Source organism: Camellia sinensis, chromosome 6 (assembly GCF_055761805.1).
Source record: "Camellia sinensis isolate YWXY chromosome 6, ASM5576180v1, whole genome shotgun sequence".
Lineage (NCBI taxonomy): Eukaryota > Viridiplantae > Streptophyta > Magnoliopsida > Ericales > Theaceae > Camellia > Camellia sinensis.
In genome coordinates, this window is record NC_138966.1 from 180,877,800 (window position 1) to 180,896,905 (window position 19,106).

General features: G+C 47.9%; 1 protein-coding gene across 4 annotated transcripts in view; it reads left to right on the plus strand.

Annotated features, from left to right (window-relative positions):
• The window catches only part of LOC114286038 (putative protein phosphatase 2C 24), a 47,167-nt gene that overhangs the window by 2,577 nt on the left and 25,484 nt on the right, over positions 1–19,106 (plus strand). The gene's annotated exons all lie outside the window — the stretch shown is intronic.

Here is a 19,106-nt window from a genome sequence, read left to right on the forward strand (position 1 = left end):
GGTTTTCTTTGTTTCTTTTCCTGAGGGAAGGGAGAGGTCCCGTAGACCATCTCTCAATGTCCGTAGGCTACATTTCGTGGTCGTAGGCCATTATGCCCATTTCGGAGTCCGGTTCCCGATTTTCGGGATCGTTGGCCGTGTGCCTTGATTCGGGACCGCTTAACCATCTCCATTTGCTCTAATTTTTGGCATACTTCCTTTTTACTCCCTTTTGAGGGACACTGGGGCCTGAGAAACCCACTTCGTGGCCGAATGCCACTTTCGGTGCTTAACAGCCCATTTTCGGGACCTCGAACTGCGTGTTTTGGCCCCCGAACATTCATTTTGCAACGGTTTTCGTTCATTTTTGGAAGGTACCTCTGTTTTATCACTAGGAAGGTCACTGAAGGGTGGGAGGCCAGTAATTGTTGCAGCAACCAGTTATACATCCTCCGACGCCCTCCGGCGCCCGTTTTTCACACTTCCGAGCTAATGTTGAACACCTTGGAGCCACATTCTTGAACTTTCAACCACATATTTGTGATGTACACACTTGGGAGGACCCTAAAAGTTGGTGGCCGGCCAGTAATTTCATTTGACCCTTTTGAACCCCTCCTTCCGGGCTAATGTTGAACACCTTGGACCCACTTTCTTGAACTTTCAACCACATATTTGTGATGTACACACTTGGGAGGATCCTAAAAGTTGGTGGCCGGCCAGTAATTCCATTTGACCCTTTTGAACCCCTCCTTCCGGGCTAATGTTGAACACCTTGGACCCACTTTCTTGAACTTTGAACCACATATTTGTGATGTACACACATGGGAGGACACTATCATGTGGTGGCCGGCCACTAAATCAGCTTGACCCTTTTGACCCCTAGCCGGCCGGCTAGGGGGTGTGGCCGGCCGGCCACCTGCAACCAAAGTAACTGGCCGGCCGTAATCCCCACACTGTTCACTTTACAGCTGTATAGCTTTATCCCCCAGAAAATATCAATATCTGGGGGATATTTTGTGGGGGAAAGTTGGCCTCCTTTTCCCCCACCTTTACACCCCCTTTTTGGCCCTTATAACCAGCTGGTGTCATCACATATAGGGGTTAGAAATTTTGTTCTTCAAGCCTCAAGATCCATATCTCCCTCCATCCTTCTCATTTTCCTAAAAATCCTTAAGTCCTACACCTTGTGTTCTTCATCACCACCAAGCTCTACCATCACCATTTCATTTCCAGCAACAAGGAGAGCTTCTCAATGGCTAAAGGAGCTGCAAATTGGTCCAAGAAGCAACAAAAGCTTTGGTCTTCAAGGGTGAGTGACATTTCTCCTCTTTTGACTCTTTTTCTTGATCCATCTATAAGCCCTATATGATTTTTTTTTCAAGCTCCGGCCCTAACTGAAAGTGGCCCTCTTTTGAGCTCATTTTCACTTTTCATTAAGGGCTCAACCCTGTTTGAGCCCTCCATGATGCACTTGCTTCATTGATCCTCTTATATGTCATAATCTTGCATGCTATTTTTGGCCCATGAGTAATCTGTTTTTGAGCATGATGTAATCTGTGAATGTGCTTATTTTGGGCCCTTCTTCAACATTGTTGAAGGGCCCCTCACCATTTGATGCCTCTATGTGCCACTTGTAGTTATATCCCTTATTTGGCCCCCATTTTTGCATGCTATGGCAGCCTACCATGATTTTGTTTTTGGCCATTTTACAGTTCTGTAAATAGTCTTATTTTGGTCCATTCTTCATGTTTCATTTAGGGCCTTTCATGGTTTGGGACCTCCATATGCCACTTCATGTTATATCTCTCTTTTATTCCCCATTCTTGCATGTTTAGTTAGCCTATCATGCTTTTGTTTTTGGCCATTTTACAGTTCTGGAAATAGTCTTATTTTGGCCTATAATTCATGTCTCATTAACATTTTTTTTCTGTTTGGTGATTATTTTGTATACTTCATGTTATAGCACCTTTTGAGCCTCAATCTTATGCCCTTTTTTTAGCATGTTTGTATATTGATTTGAGGTTTTCCATATACTGTAAACATTCATATTTTTGGTCCCTCTTCAATGTTGTAGAAGGAAAGTTTTCAGTTTGGATTTTGCTTACATCACTTGCTTCATTACCCCTCTCTTGGCCCCTATTCTTGCATGCCATTTTTGCCCTACCTATGCTCGCTGTTTGGCCATGTTTATAACTGTGAAAGTGCTTTTTTTGGGACTGCCTAGCTTCTGTCTTTGCATTACATGTCCATATCGTGCATGTTTGGCATAGCTATAGGCCATTTCGGGTGCCTAAATTCGCATTTCGGGACTATTCCATGCATTTGGTGTCATTTCGCCTCATTTCAGGACTGTTTTACCCTATATTTCATTGCTGAAATTCTATTAGAATGATTGCTTTCCATTTTCATGTCATTGCATCGCATTCTGTCATCGCCTCGGTTTGCGTGCCCGTGTGCACGCATTTCGAGGCACTTCGTTTTCATCCATCGGCATCCTATGTGAGTGTGGCTGAGGCTCTCTCATGTTGGTGTAAGCCCATCTCATATTTCCATGTCATTTACATTGCGTATACCATCGCCTCGGTTTGCGTGCCCGTGTGCACGCATTTCGAGGCATCTCATTTTCACAGCATAGTGCATACTAGGTTGTATCTTAGATTGCATTCTGCCATTTTCTCGGTTTGCGTGCTCGTGTGCACGCATTTTGAGGCATCTCATTTTCGCAGCATAGTGCATACTAGGTTGTATCTTAGATTGCATTCTGTCATTTTCTCGGTTTGCGTGCCCGTGTGCACGCATTTCGAGGCATCTCATTTTCATAGCATAGTGCATACTAGGTTGTATCTTAGATTGCATTCTGTCATTTTCTCAGTTTGCGTGCCCGTGTGCACGCATTTCGAGGCATCTCACTTTCATAGCATGGTGTATGTTAGGATTGCATCTTAGTTGCATGTGATGCATATTGCATCGTGTTCGGGATAGGAGTTAGTCCGGGCACGGGAAACGAGGTGCATTTCGTACTCCGAGTGACGGAATGTGTCTCAATTTCCCAGTCACCGACACTCCGGATCATCCATGATGGAGTTAGGTTTTGTTGTGTTTTCATGTGCATTCATCCTACGTTAAATTATGCAATTCGACTCCTCGGCCATCATGCTTCGGTATGCGTGATTGGTGGCACGAGGATCGAGGCATGCATATATTTGTGAAAATACACTACTATGCCCCTTTCCTGCTCTCTGTTGCAGCAAAATCAGGAATCAGCAACTTTCCGGGACTTGGCACGCTTTTCAAGAATAATTGTAAAACAGAGGCTAATCGGGGCATCCCGGTGGATTTCCGCGCAAAGCAGCCTAACATACATCATCCATCAGAAGCAAGGCAGTCCCTGGCTTGCATGCCAGTTTTATTTATTTTCTTAGTTAATTTGATTAAGTAGGAATTTGTATATTATTTGGACTGTAATATTCAGACTGTAATATTCTTTCATTCGGGACTGTATATTTATTCGGACCCTCTGCGCGAGGGCATAACTGTAATAAGTGTGCGTGTGTGTGTTGTATGTCTTCCAACCCCACGTCTTTCTCCCTTTTATTTATCCGCTTATGATGGTTAGATTAGGGCATATTTCAATTAACATACAGTATGATAGCATGTTTGCATTCATTCATCTGTATTGCATGCACCGGGCTCGGCGCATCATACTAACTGCATTGTACTTTCAATTCCAAATTGAATACATGTTAGTTGTAGCATTCCATATGCCATGTTTAGAATAGCCGAGCCTGCTATAGTTTGCATTCTTGCATGTGTTGCATTAAGCATTTCTGTATACTTAGGTTTCATGCATGATTTCTAATGAGTTTCTATTTTGGCTTGGAATACCCGGTAAGTTTTATACTTTAGCATCCTTGCATGCGTGTGAGTGACTGCCATGAATAGCATGCTTACCATGAGGCTATGTGCTTATATGATATAACTGCCTGAATGCCTATGGGTGGAGGCTGGGTTATCTGAATTGGAGTAAATCATCAAATGTTTCAAGCCTACCTGCGGGTAGCAAACCATTTTCAAAAAACGAACATGAAATGTTTTGTTCCAATTCAGGCGATCCAGTCTATACTTGTATGTTGTGCGCATCACATAGTAACCTAGGCCAATAACCGGAATAAGAACTCACAATGTTTTCAAAAATTGATATCATGGTTAGTAGAGGTCGGTCTATGACCGGGCGAGCGGGGGTGCTCACGAAGTGACCTTCCCCAATCGTACCCAAGTTCCCGAGCCGAGGCAACTTTGGTGATGACGGACACGTGGCCTTTTGGCACCGAGTCAGGGTTTCCTAAATTTCCCAAAATAAAATATTTAGGTGGCGACTCTGTATCTGGCAAAGCAGTCCATGTTTGGCACTTCTTTCAAAAATCTGTTTTCTCAAAATGATTTGTCGGATTTGGACTCTTTGGTTCAGACTTAGAACCGTGACTACAAAGTCGAGTCCGAGCTGTAGCGCGGTCCCCCGCGGGCTTGTTACAGTTTCTGGCGACTCTGCTGGGGATTTAGAGAACTTGACTCGAACTCGTGATATCTGTTTTTGACTACACTTGTGTGTTTCTTTGCATTGCATTTGCATTGGTGCGCCTAGGACACCGTGTTTGCCATCTGCTATTCCTGAACGGTTTGCCGGAGGCTTGTCTTGTCAAGGCATGACCATAAGGCTGACCGGTTGTGGGCTCTGCCAGTATGGGAACACAAACCCCGATTTTACCGGGGCACCCTCTTTGACCTTTCGACCTAGTGCATATTCGGATCCATAGTGACCATTCCAAACTAGGACAGGTTGCTTACCCGTTTATGGGTTGTTTGAAACCACTGTGTGCGTAGTGAAACCCTAGTTCCTGACAAAATAGGACAGGGAAACCCTACCCCAACATAGGGGTGTTTTGGCTCTCACTTATCTGTTATGTGCTTTAGAGTGCGTCTCTACAGGAATGCATGTATCAGTATATGAGTTTGGGCATCAGGCCTGCGGGCATCAGTTCAGTGTTGTCAGTATCAGGCCTGCGGGCATCAGTTCAGTACATGAGTTTGGGTATCAGGCCTGCGGGCATCAGTTCAGTACATGAGTTTGGGTATCAGTCCTGCGGGCATCAGCCAGTATTTGAGAATTAGTTATCTGCGGATATCAGATTCTGTTTTAGGGGACAGTGATACAGGGATAATAATCAGTGTTTGAGGACAGTGTGTGTTCAGCTTATCAACTGTCTGTTGTTATGCCCGGCTGTGTGTCATGCATTTTATTTTAAGCTGTTATGCTGTCCGTTTATCTGTTTATTTATTTCCTTTTCGCTTTATTTATCTTTTGCTAGGATCAGTTTAGCACAATTGCTTCCAACCCAGCAGGAATTCCCGAAGCACTTTGGACACGAGGTCGTCGACTCAATCGATCTGAGGATCTAATCGACGGACAGCCAGTGTTCCATTCTCTACCCCCTGTTACCAGAAGGAAGCAGAAAAAGCGCAGTGTATCTGAACAAAGATCACCAGAACAGTGGTTTCCCCCATCAGTGGACAGTCGGATTGAGATCCCCATTGAGACAGATCTGCCAGTAGTTCAGATAGACCAAAACAATATGACGGCACCAACAGGAGTTGAGGAGATGATGCGCCAAATGCAAGAAACCATGCGGGCCATGCAGCAGGATGCCGTTCGCCGAGATGAACTCGCTAAGCAATAGGCCGAAATTATGACCCAACAGGCTGAGCTAATTACCAGACTGCAACAACAGAATACAGCATCTGCTTCACAACAAATTCCTCCTTCGGCAAGGGCTCCATTACCTGAGCAGACACCTGCTGTTCAGAACGCTCCTCCAAACACCCAGAATACTGTGCCGACTATCCAGAACCTGCAAGAGGACACGAATCTTCCAACGGGGCCAGCTCCGCCCCCGCTTCCACCACAACTGTCCAAGGTCCATACATCCAATCACCCGGACTCTCCCTTCGAGGTCGAGGTTGATCATACAGCTCTGAAATTGAGCAAACTGGAGAAGCTCTTCAAGAAATCCCAAGGGGTCAAGGCTATGCCGGATATCGAAGACGGATATACCGAGGAGGCCGTAACACTCCCCGATAGGTTCAAAATGCCACAAATCGACCGCTTTGACAGGTCCGGCGACCCCATGGTCCATCTCCGACTGTTTGCAGACATCTTGCGGCCAATGGGCCTAACACGACCACATAAGCTTTCACTATTCGGCCGAACCCTGTCGGGTGTGGCCGCCCATTGGTACGCAAAGTTACAAGATGAAGTGAAAAGGAATTGGGATGAAATGGCTGAGGCCTTTGTCGCACAATATTCATACAACACTCAGATCGAGATCACAACTCGTGATCTCGAAACGACAAGGCAAGAGCCCAAGGAAACTTTCTCGGACTTTGTGATCCGATGGAGGGCAAAGGCGTCAATGATGACTTTAAGGCCCACTGATAAAGATCAAATCCGAATGATTGTGCGCAATCTCCACCCAAAGTTGATGCAGAGAATGATTGTAGTCCCCTTCCCTACTTTCGCAGATTTACATGAGATGGGGGTGCAAATCGAAGATGCAATGAAACAAGGTCTGTTTGACCACGATAGGGAGCAACCGAGGAGGACTTTCAACCGTAACAACAATGCGGGCCCGAGTGGCGCTGCAAATACAAGAGCCACGGAAGTTAGTATGGTCACCACCACTCCCCCTCCCCTCCAAGGCCCATGGCTGCCACACCCTTCTCCGGTGCGTCCGGAAGCAACACACAAACCAACAGATTCCAACCGCGAGGCCAAAGAACCTTTACCCCACTATATATGCCCCTGACCAAAGTTCTGGGAATATTGATCAGAAAAAATCATTTGAAACCCCTGGAGCCAAAGCCATTACCAAATCCACTCCCCCCCTCTTATGACCCAACAAAATACTGTGCGTACCACCAACAACACGGTCATGACACCGACCGTTGTTACAGATTGCGTCATGAGATCCAGGATCTTATTGACAAACAGGTGATCGCGCCTCCTGATAAACCTAATGTCACAACCAACCCTCTCCCACCACATAACCAAGCTCCTCCTCCCAATAGAATCAATTTTATCCAGACTGGGGTCGCATCTTACGATCCTAGCATCTATATTACGCCCACTCACCTACCCAAGCCGGAGGTGCTCCTCCCCGACTGCACTGATTTCTTGTGCATGGTGGACATCTCCAAAACCCAACCAGAACCGATGGTGGTGACCGTCAAAGACAGGGCAGGGCAGATTTTGGGAGAGAATGAGATTGTTGAATCTGGGACTGGACAGAGTTTTGCTGGGGGAGCCTATGATCCAAGCAAGTACATCCTATCAACGAGCCGAATTGGGCTAGGTATAGAATTGCCAGAGACAGGAGAGCTATGCATGATCCGGGGGGATGGATCTGGGCTATGGGCAGATGATCTGACAGCCGTAGAGGAGGACTTTGCCAACCTGCAATTTTTTGATGACCAGGAATTGGGGGATGCGTCAATCAACTGGTATGATTATGAGGGATCAGCGGAGGCCACTGGATGGCTCGAGGATCAACCAGATGCAGTGGGGGAAGCCCAACCAGAACAGAGCCCGGCAGGGGCGGAAGTACCAGTTGTGGCCGGAACGGCTGAAAGTCAAGTTGTATCGTCGGAGAGCGCCGGTGCTAAGAATTCCGCTCGAGACATGGGCATTATGGATACGGGAATTGTTGAACAAACAGCTGTACTGATGCAGCTGGAACGAGAAAAGTTTGAGGAGGCTGAGAGAATTAGGAAAGCTAAAGGCCCTGAGGGGACTGAAAGTGCTGTGTGCACGAAGATAGAGAATGCTGCGAGCATGTGGACAGGGAGTACTGCGAGTGCAACTAAACCGGAGCCAGACAGGTGTCTGTTGGCTGCCGATGGAATGTGGTGGGAAGACGATGACTTATGTCTTGCCCACACGGATGAAGACTGGGGGAATAATCAACCGGATGACACTTAGTACCTCGATGAGGTTGACCATATGACAAGAAGTGGGCGGTACTTCAAACCCCCACACCTGGACCAACCCGAGGCATCCGGGAAGGATAGAGAAGCGGAGAAACAGAAGGAGAGGTAGATTGAAGACGAAGCTGTGCTGAAACAGTTAAAAAAGATACAAGCAGACATCTCCATCTGGGGACTGCTAATGGCATCACGAGTACATAGAGAAGCCGTCCTATCTGCTATGGACAAGTCCAAACTCTCCATAGACACCACGCCTGAACAGCTGGTTGGGCTGGTTTTTCCGGGAGGAGGTTCCCCGGCATTAACCTTTTCGGACAAGGAACTACCGCCTGAGGGCACAAATCATAACAAACCTCTCTATATTTCTGTGGAATGTAGAGATAAGTGGATATCGGTGGTACTTGTTGATACCGGTTCTGCAATTAATGTCTGCCCGACCAGAACGGCATATGCAATCGGGTTGAAGCCCGTGGACTTCGTCCCAACTACCCAAGTGATCAAAGCATACGACAATACCAGCAGAGAAGTGATGGGGACTGTTAAAATTCAAACCAAGGTTGGTCTAGGACAACACAGCATCGAATTTCATATCTTGGACGTTCCCGCAACCTTTAACCTACTTTTGGGGCGACCGTGGTTGCACCAGGTCAAAGCAGTCACTTCCACTCTACATCAGATGCTAAAGTACTCTCACGGGAAAAGGGTAGCGATCGTTTTTGGGAATTCATCAATCCATCCGCCGCCGGAAGTGTCCACACCTGTCTTGGAGATCGAGCACGGCACGGAGGATGTGTTTTTGTCGGGGGTTCACTTTGGCGGAGGCCCGAATTGTACAGAATGTCATGGCTGTGAATGAGGGTATGTACGTTAGTACTCAATCTATCTACCTCATGAACAAGCTAAAACATACTCCCGGGATGGGATTAGGGAGAAGCGGCCGGAAGGGCGTCTTAGTGTTGGCCGAAGTGCCACACAACCCTCACGCCTTTGGACTGGGTTATCTGCCCACCAAAGAGGATTGGGTGAGGAAAGGAAAAGAAATGGCCGGAAAGGCCAGGGCAAAGAAGGTCGGGAAGCCATTTGAGCTAATGCATAGGCCCATCTGGGGTACCCTAAACGGACGCTTCGTCCGGGAGGGGGAAGATTTTCCATTCTGCGGCTTCCCGGAGCCATGGCTAAACGCGGAGGGGAAGCGCGTGCCTGGTTTTGAAATCTTCTTTGACATACAATTATCTGGGGATGACGTTGCCGAAGCGCAGACAGACCCACCAACTGAGGTTGAGCAATGTGAAGCAGTGGATCCTGAGAGCACAGAGCCTGAAATGGGGGTAGCACTGGCGGGTCTACTATCAGATCCTCCGATCGGCCAAGAGTGCTTGGGGGATAACTCTTCGGTTTCTATGATTGGAGATGAAATAGCTGCGGGCTTTCCAGCGCCGATCTTGGATGCATCTATCGCACCTTCTCTCATCTGGCAATATGAAGAAGGCTTTTTATCTAGCAGCTCCGGGTCAGGTAGTGAGCCGAAATCTGATTCCACCGAATCTTGTGTGTCGGAATCAGATTCCAGCTCGACTGAGTCTGAGTCCGGTATTCCTGGGGGTGATAACCCGGATACCACAGTCCTGTCTAGGTCGTCATTTTCATTTTCTTTTGAGTCTGTTGTAACAGAGGAATCTGACGGCTTGGAAATATTTAATGAGAATGATGTGGATGTGGTTTCTGAGTATTTTCTGTGCCTTTGATTTATTGCTTAAATCAGGATTTTCAAAATTTTGATGAAAACAACGAGGGAGAAATTCCCCCAGTTTTGCAACGGTTAATTGATCAAGAGCAGGAAAGATTTGTTAAACCTTTAATGGATGAAATCACTACTGTGAATGTTGGTACTGAGAAGGACCCGCGGCTGGTCCAGATCGGGTCCACGTTGTCTTCGGAGGAGCGCGAGCGCTTAGTCGCTTTATTAAAAGATTTCAAAGATGTTTTCGCGTGGTCCTACGAAGACATGCCTGGAATCGATCCTGAGATTGTACAGCACCGGATCCCTCTTGATCCCGAGGCCCGCCCTGTCAAACAGAAACTCAGAAGGATTCGCCCGAACTGGGCTCTCAAAATTAAGGAAGAGGTCACCAAGCAAATTGACGCAGGGTTCATGCTGGTATCTGAATACCCAACATGGTTGGCCAACATTGTTCCGGTGCCGAAGAAGGATGGCAGAATTCGGGTCTGTGTAGACTTCAGAGATTTGAACAGGGCCAGTCCGAAGGACGACTTTCCCTTGTCACACATTGATGAATTGGTGGATTTCACGGCAGGACACGCCTTGCTTTCGTTTATGGATGGTTTCTCAGGCTATAATCAGATAGTAATGGCACCCGAAGACCGGGAGAAGACTGCGTTCACTACCCCGTGGGGTACATATTGTTATAGAGTGATGCCATTCGGGTTGAAAAATGCTGGAGCTACGTATCAACGGGCAGCAACTACAATATTGCATGATATGATCCATAAAGAGGTCGAGGTGTATGTGGACGACATGATTGTCAAGTCCAAAGAAAGAGAGGGCCACTACACCGCCTTACAAAAATTCTTTCAAAGGATCAAAGAGTTTCGGTTGCGACTGAATCCCCAGAAATGCACGTTTGGTGTTACAGCAGGGAAGATGCTAGGGTTTCTGATTACACAAAGGGGCATCGAGGTCGACCCTTCCAAAATCAAGGCCATCTTAGAAATGCCACCACCAAGGACTGAAAAGGAGGTGCGAGGCTTTTTGGGTAAAGTGTAATTCATAAGACGGTTTATTTCTAAATTAACCTTGACTTGTGAACCACTTTTTGGTCTACTGAAGAAAGGAAAGAAATTCCAATGGGACGGCCGATGTCAAGCAGCTTTTGAGCAGATCAAAGAGTATCTACAGAACCCGCCCGTGTTGTCACCACCAGAGCCGGGGAGACCGTTGATATTGTACCTTTCGGTAACTGAGACTACCATGGGCTGCATGCTCGCGCAGGAGTCAGAAGACAAAGTGGAAAGAGCCATTTACTATCTGAGCAAAAAGATGTTGGATTACGAGACCCGCTATACACCGCTGGAGAAGGCTTGTTTGGCCTTGGTATGGGCAACCAGGAAGCTGTGGCACTACCTGTTAGCTCACTCTGTAATGTTGGTTTCGCGTTTGGATCCCGTCAAATATCTCTTCGAGAAACCAGCACTTACGGGTAGGCTAGCTCGTTGGCTGCTGTTGCTCTCCGAATTTGATTTGAAGTATGTAACGTGCAAGTCAGTAAAAGGGAGAGCGGTAGCGGAGTTCCTTGCCGACCACCCGGTTGAGGGGGATGAAGCGGTTGAGTATCTATTCCCAGATGAAGCCATTCTGCACGTCGAAGATGAAACTTGGACGATGTACTTTGACGGAGCGTCAAACCAGTATGGGTATGGGATAGGGGTGTTGCTGATAGCGCCTGACGATTCCCGTATCCCTTTAGCATTCAAGCTTCGGTTCAAAGTCTCCAACAATGAAGCAGAGTATGAGGCATGTATTGCTGGCCTGGAAGCAGCCCTAGAACTAGGGGCAAGACGGTTGGACGTCATTGGGGACTCGAACCTTGTTGTGTCTCAAGCAAAAGGAGATTGGAGAGTCAAGGAGGAAAAGATGATAATTTACCACCAAACCTTGGATTTGCTAATTCCTCGATTTGAGAAGCTAAATTTCACCCACCTCGTAAGAGAGAACAACAGGTTCGCAGATTCATTAGCAACTCTATCTTCTATGATAGACATCCCGTCCGGAGTCCGGATGCGTCCAGTCATTATTGATCAGAAGTTCGTGCCAGCATACGAGTCAATTTCCGCCATAGATGAGGTTCAAGACGGCAACCCCTGGTATTACGACATCTGGAACTTCTTGGAAAAGGAGACGTATCCACTAGGGGTAAATGCCAAGGATAAGAGGGCCATCAGAAGAATGGCTGCTCAGTTCATTATCTGCGGGGGAAAGCTGTACAAAAGGGGTCATCTGGGAATGCATAAGCTCTGTGTAGAAGCTGAAGAGTCGAAACGCCTGATGGAAGCCATCCATGGGGGGGGAGTGCGGTGCACACATGAATGGAGTAATGCTGGCCAGAAAGATCCTCAGACAGGGCTACTACTGGTCAACCATGGAGGAGGATTGTATTAGTTTTGTTCGGCGATGCCACAAGTGTCAAATTCATGCAAACCGCATGAACATCCCGCCGTCAAAGCTGTACAACATGACTTCGCCATGGCCTTTTTCAGTCTGGGGAATTGATGTGATCGGAGCTGTTACCCCGAAGGGGTCAAACGGGCATGAGTTTATCCTTGTAGCGATAGATTATTTCACAAAGTGGGTCGAGGCCCAATCATACGCAGTGTTGAAGGCGTCGCACGTCGCAAAGTTCATCAGAAACAACATCATCTGTCGCTACGGGGTGCCAAACGAGATAATTTCAGATAATGGTTCCCATTTCAAGAAAGAAGTGATAGACTTGTTGGAGAAATACAATGTGGCTTTCCATAAGTCATCTACATACCGGCCGCAGACCAACGGAGCGGTTGAGGCCGCCAACAAGAATATCAAGCATATACTGCAGAAGATGGTGGGAACCTATCGGGATTGGCCAGACAAGCTGCCATTTGCTCTGTGGGGCTACAGGACTTCAATCAGAACTTCTACTGGAGCAACTCCATATTCATTGGTCTATGGAATGGAGGCTGTTCTACCCATTGAGATTGAGGTTCCGTCGTTACGAGTATTGGCTGAATGCCAGATAGCCGAAGCAGATTGGCAGCAAAGCAGATTCGAAGAACTCATGCTCTTTGATGAAAGAAGACTGAAAGCACTGTACCACATCCAAGGCTATCAACGCAGAATTGCCCGGGCTTTCAACAAGAAGGTTAAGTCCAGGAATCTGAAAGAAGGAGATTTGGTGCTCAAAGACAACCGAGCTCCCATCCACGACCCAAGGGGTAAGTTCAAACCCAATTGGACTGGTCCTTACATCATCAAAGCTATCTGGTCAGGTGGAGCTGTGGTTCTGATGGATCTAGATGGCTTGGAGTTCTCACAACCGATCAATATGGACAAGTTGAAGAAATATTACCCTTGAGAGGCTCGCTAGGCCGAAAACCCGAAAGGGCGACCTAGGCAAAAGTCAGGGCACAAAAAATTAGAAAATTTAAAAACTGAGCTCGCAAGATTGAAAACCCGCAAAGGGCGGCCTTGGCAAAAGTTAGAGCGCAAAAGGAGAGTGAAAATACTCGAGTGAACCCGGGCCTGAACTACGTAAGGCTTGATTCCCATCTTTGGGATACGTAGGCAACTTCACCTTGAAGTTCAGCCATAAACGTTTCCCCGATCAACTCTGTCCATTTTGATCGTCTCAGTCATCTTTATCCATCAGCATTTATCGTGATCTCCGGTACAGTGCTGTTCAGACTAGGGGCAACTTTCCGTTGCCGCGACAGTGCAAAGTTACTCAGACTAGGGGCAACTTTCCGTTGCTATGAAGTGCCGCATTGTTCTTCAGACTAGGGGCAACGTTCCAGTTGCAGGGATCTGGGGTTGTGCATCTCAGTGACAGATCTTCGGCGTGTCCAGTTCTGATCCACATCGAAAATAGTTTTGAAAAGTTTTAATAAAAGTTGACTTTGTTCAAATCAATCTTTTTACGACTAAGACCATTTTTGGACCAAAAGCGGAAAACTTTCAGTACCACAACTTTCAATTTCATTGATTTCAAAACTGAGTTCTCCTGCTCTTGCATTACAATCGAGGTTGCTTTTTTAGTACATTCATAAAGAAAGCTTGAAAATACTAATAAAGCAATAAATTTGGGGCATAGTTGAATCAAGTATCTCTGCGTCCCCTCCCAGAGCTGGACGAAGCATCTGATGCCAAGCTAGGCCCAACCTGTGCCTCCTCGTTGAGCCAATCCAAGCACTCATCGGACAAAGTGCAACTGAAAGTAGAAGCAGGGGCCAGGAGCTCTCTAGTCCTCCACGCTGTGGCATATCGGGCAAGGTGTGCACCCCGGATCGGGAAAGCGGCTGGGTATTCAATCCCCTCCGGTGGGCAGGTCTGATCATGACCAAACTGACGCAGGAACCGGAACGGAAAATAGAATACGCAGTGGGTTAGACCAATCAATTGGATCCCAATCAGCCGAGACATACTATAGCTCATTGCCGGGAGGTTGAGCCAAGGACAACGCCAAGCAATGCCGTCTGCGGATAAATTGCACATCCAATCGAACCACCACCTTTCGTCAAGAGCATTGACTAGGCGCTGTCGAAAGAAGTAGCCTCGAGCTGAATAGGTCGGGCAAGAGTCCACAACCTGCAACTTGTCCATTAACCATACCTAGGGGAGGGATGGAAAATGAGAGAATAAAGAACAGAGAGATGTACGATGAGAGAAAAGTACGACAAGGGTTTTGTGAGAAAAATCGAGCCTGGGGGTCGAGTGATGTGAGTTAATATATGTGAGGTCGGGTGGGAAACATTACCTGCAGCAGCAGTGGACTCTCGGCAAATCTAGTCACCTCCCGGCGATAGACAGAATCTAAGCCCATCAGTGTCTCGGCCAAGGTCATGGCAATACAGCTCTTCCCTTCCCTCAAGCCTTGGGCGACTTCAATCAGGCGAATGCTAGCCCCGCCGAAGCCCGAGGAAAGTAGAAAGTGAGACAACAAACATAAGCAGAGGGCGTGTTGCCGGAAACCCTGCCAATAATGGTTGCTGCGGTCACCGGCGTCGGAAAAACGATGGATCAAGCCAAGAATGTCCAGTTCCCCACTACAGATCAGAGATCGAGCATCATGCGCCGTGAGCCCACACATCCGCCCTAAAGCCTGAGCATGGCCAAAACGGAGCTGGGCCAAGATCACTTCAGAGCATTCAGACTCCATCAAAACCTGAAAATCTTCGAAAGTGGGACACATCTCTTGGCCGCTAAAGCTAAAAACATGCGTCACTGGATTCCAGAACCTTGCCGCGGCATGGAGAAAAGGGAGTTGTAGCGGAGTACGGCTCAGCGTGAATAGTGCGTTCAAACCGAAACCCCGGAAGTTCAGCTTTTCCGAACCATCTAGAGAAGAGATCCAAGATGTGAGATTTTTCGCGAGAAACGCCTCCATCTTTGTCTAAAACTAAGATGAAATGAATGTTCCTGAAGTTGATGCTTTTATAGAGGGAAAAACACTATTCACGGGGACACGTGTCAAAAATCAGGTGGCTGCAGGAATAAGTGGCCGGCCGGCCACCTTTTCTGGCTGGCCAGCCATTCTCTTTTTCAAAAATGGCCGGCCAGCTGTCTCTCTCTACAAAATTGGCCGGCCGGCTCCCAAAGGTGGCCGGCAATGCTGCAGTGTATCTCCTTGGCCCTGTTTTACTCTTCGAGGGAAAGTTTCAAGCATTTCCATGCAACGGGAGAGTCAAAGGCCTTCATCTCCCTCCGTTTCGGATGCGTTCCGGTGCCCAGATCGTCCGAAGTACACTCTGTTATTGCTGAGTTTTGTTTATCGAGTTGTTGTTTTGCTTATCGAGTTGTTTGTCGAGCGGACGTGTTTCGTGTTTTCGAGCCATTGTTCTCTGTTTAAACAATCTTTGTTTAAAGTCTTGTTTATTTGCGTTGTCAACGTTGTTGCATTTTGCTTATCGAGTTGTAAACTTCCTAAGGTTCTGTTATATCTTAGTAGGTTGAGTTGCTTAGTTTGTTGCGTCGGTTCACTACCTGACTTGGTGATTACACAATGCACATTCCCATTCAATTTCATTTTTGTGCAAAATAAAATGATACGATACGATGCTAAAGTTTAAAATACAAACACCTTTTCAAAAGCTGTTTCATTCCATCATGCTTTACAACAAACAAAGGTACAAGTTTTACAAAAAATAAAACTGCCTAACAATGTGGAAAGTGCTACAAACTACTAGTAAAAGAAAAGTAAAGCAGGAAACAACAGCATCAATGTCCTCGGGAGCGGGAACGAGAAGCACTCCTCATCCTCTTCTGCGAGACAACCTCTGCACCATCATCATCATCTGGGTCGGAGCTGTCATCCTCAGGATCCCCCTCAACCTCGCCTCTGTTCCCCGAACCAAGACCAGAGCCCCCCTCCTCAGCAGATGTCTCTGACTGGCGGTCGGTAGCCTCCTCCTCCTCCTCAACATCCTCCTCCTCCTCATCAGGCTCCGCCTCTACAACGTGAGCCCTGCGTCTGCGGACAGGCCCTCCTCGAGCTCCTTGAAAAGGCCTAGATGGCCCGGCTCCTCGGAAAGGCCGGGATGGCCCCGCCCCCTGAAAAGGCCCGGGTGACCCAACTCCCTGAAAAGGCTCAGACGGCCCAGCTCCCCAAGGAGGCCCAGGTGGCCTGGCCTGCGGCTGACCGGACCATGAAGGCATCTGAAAATAAAAAGTTCAATTCAAATACATCAGTCCAAATATATACATCAGATGCAGATACAAGCAAAGGCTACGTGAAGTGGGTGCATGTAAATGCAGTGTCCAAGTGGGGTGTGTGTCAGATATGCTCTACACAAGTAGTCTATCGATGCAGTAGAAATCAGCATGTCATCAGAAGTATGATAAATGCCAGAAAACTGAAGGGTACCTGAATGCCCGCGACAGACAACTGTGCCTCCCTACGCAGGACCATGCCCTCGAGTGTGGCCACCAGTCCAACCACCTCCTCCATATACCCTCGCGGTGGCTGCAAATATGAGCTCATAATCATCAGTGAACAAAAGAATGTCTAAACATCTGAATGATGAATGAAAAAACAGTGGAGCATACCAGCGGTGAGTCAGGATCAATGTCGTATCGATCACTGGGCATCGGAGGCTCTAGCGGGATCGGGGTCAGAGAGATAGCCCCATACTGCCACGCCATCAACTCAGTCGGCATATCTGGCCATCCAGGATGAGGATAAGTCGACGGAATCGGAGGAACCGGTCTACCCCCACCTCTAGATGTACCAGCCCTACTAGTAGAAGGGGCGTCTGCAGCCCGAGCTCGGGCCTGGCCCGAGGATGACATACCGGCAGGCCTCGTCATCGGGGTGTGAGCTCCCGTCAATGGAGGCATCAAATATATGTGACGGTAAGTGGCATAGTCCCCCTCCTCAAGATATAGTAAAGCATCGCTACCCAGCATGGCGCCGACTACCTCCGAGTAAGAGAGCCTGTCAGCAGTCCGCATACTGACTGGGGGTACTGCGGGAGGATCCTGAGAAAGATACCCCCATACCTGACGCAGAAAGCGTTCCCCCAGGAACCATGCCCTGCCAACCGGCCCTTCGAGCAGGACCCTATACTGGGAGATGTCCGACCCTCCGGTATACTGAAGTCGGAGACCATCACCCAGGGGCGCCCAAGGCTGCCATGAGATCTGCGGATGATAAATGCATAAACCAATCAGAAATCGGGAATATACAGAGCAAGTCAAAGATGAAAATGAAAGGAACTGAAAGTTCTGAAGTACCTCCGAATGCCGCACAGTGTCAAAATACTGTCTCAAGTAAATGAGGGTCTCTCGAGGTCTCGGCCGGTGCGGGCCCTCGAACACTAGTGAGTATGGGGTCATGGGGAGCCCTGCCACCTCCAACTCTGGGGCTAATGCTGGGAAGTATACATAGACCCATAGCTGAGAAAAGCAGTGCAGCATGTAAGTACGAAATGCTGAGAGCTAAATACAGACTGTAAAAGTGCGCTGTGTGTGCAATGTACGAGTAATGAAAAGCAGAAATGTAAATCAAGGAGACAGAAAAGTACCTCCCAGGCTCTCCAGTAGCCGCCAAGTAAATCTCCCCACCCGCGGGAGGTCGCGCTCATATAAAAGTAAAGGGTAGCCAGGCCGGCGCCACCCCAGTCATATCGATGGACCTGTGATAGGTCAACCAGAGCGCTCAGCAGGTATAGCCCGACTGTGTTCCCTCTATCGGCGAACAGGGTAGTCCCGAAGAGGAACATAAGGAAACCACGGGCGTACTGCTCCGTCTCCTCAGGAGTCTCGGGCACCATCTCCGCCCGCCGGAAGTGGGAAGAGAACCAAGTGTATCGGACTCTCCCAGAAACCCTGTCAACAGGCGGACGAGCCCCCAATAGATACATCCAAGCGGCCTCCCACTCGCCCATATCCTCATCATAGGGGATGGGCCAACCTCCTATGTCTAAGCCAGTCAACACAGCGAAGTCTAGAGGCGTCATGGTCATGTCTCCAGTGGCAGAGAAATGAAAGGAGTTGGTGGTGTCCCACCATCTCTCTACCAATGCTGCCATCAGTGTCCTCCTGGCGGAACAACGTGACAACCCAACGCAGAAGGGCCCTAACCCTGCCAAGTCTATCAAATCTCGGACACCCTCCGGGAGCTCAGCGCACCAGTCCCGCGCGGCGGTGGAACCATATCCCCGTACACTGCGAGAACCAACCTGCATTCAGAATGAATACATGTGTCAATAATGAAATGAATGGGCTGTGTACCAATGAGATGAAATGGGCTGTGTGCCGATGAAATGAAATGGGCTGTGTGCCGATGAAATGAATGGGCTGCGTGCCGATGAAATGAAATGGGCTGTGTGCCGATGAAATGAATGGGCTGTGTGCCGATGAAATGAACTGGGCTGCGTGCCAATGAGATGAACTGGGCTGCGTGCCAATGGAATGAAATGGGTTGTGTACCAATAAAGTGAAATAAGCTACATGCAAATTCTAATCTGGGCTGCGTGTTCAGAAAATTTAAAGTTTGGGCTGCGTGTTCAACTTTCTATCAGTGTGGGCTGCGTGTTCACTATTTAATCTGGGCTGTGTGTTCAGAAAATTTAAAGTTTGGGCTGCGTGTTCAACTTTCAATCAGTGTGGACTGCGTGTTCACTATTTAATCTGGGCTGCGTGTTCAGAAAATTTAAAGTTTGGGCTGGGTGTTCAACTTTCTATCAGTGTGGGCTGCGTGTTCACTATTTAATCTGGGCTGCGTGTTTAGAAAATTTGAAGTTTGGGCTGCGTGTTCAACTTTCTATCAGTGTGGGCTGCGTGTTCACTATTTAATCTGGGCTGCGTGTTCAGAAAATTTGAA